General features: G+C 60.3%; 1 pseudogene; it reads right to left on the bottom strand.

Moving 5' to 3' along the window:
• Positions 1–492, bottom strand: LOC116078517 (annotated as a pseudogene).
• Between the last annotated feature and the right edge of the window lie 122 nt (positions 493–614).

The raw sequence follows: 614 nt of genomic DNA, 5'->3' as shown, positions 1-614 counted from the left end.
ACAAAAGGCTCTCTGGTTTCAGCTTCTCCAGGGTGTCATGTCAGCCAATCGCCATCACTCAACCAGAATCCATTGGCTGGAAACCGCGGCCGGCTCAAGAAGACTTGCTCTTCTCCATCTGCCTCACGAGCTGCGCCAGCGTCTCAGCCATCTTCACCATCTTATACTGCTCCTTCTTATCGGCCTTCTCCGCCCTGGTGCCGCGGGGCTCGGCGCCACCCGCGCCCTGCAGGTGGTTGAGAGCGCTCTCTGCGGAGGCCTCTACCTGCGTCTTGATCTGGATCAGCACATTGTCCACCTCCCACAGCTTGCCCAGGTTGCGCACGGGAGCGCCTCCGCGCTCGCGGGTCAGCGAAGCGATGTCCTCGCCCATCTCGTGACGGGCAGCTGAAACTGCTCGAAGTCCTCCTCGGACTCCAGCACTTCCACCTCCTCGGGCTCCGCCAGCTCCACTGCGTCCAGGGGCCGCATCTCCGTTGCTTTGCTCGTCCGCACGACACTCACTGACCCAGCTCGGGTCAAGTCCTCAAAACTTCCACCGCTGTTCCAACTTTCCGCCCCAGGACCCCACGGAAGACCCAGTGTTAATCACAGTGCTCATCAAATACTAAAAA

This window comes from Mastomys coucha, unplaced genomic scaffold (assembly GCF_008632895.1).
Source record: "Mastomys coucha isolate ucsf_1 unplaced genomic scaffold, UCSF_Mcou_1 pScaffold5, whole genome shotgun sequence".
In the NCBI taxonomy this organism is placed as follows: domain Eukaryota; kingdom Metazoa; phylum Chordata; class Mammalia; order Rodentia; family Muridae; genus Mastomys; species Mastomys coucha.
The sequence above is the reverse complement of the archived record's forward strand: the minus strand, read 5'-3'. Positions and strand labels throughout refer to the sequence as shown.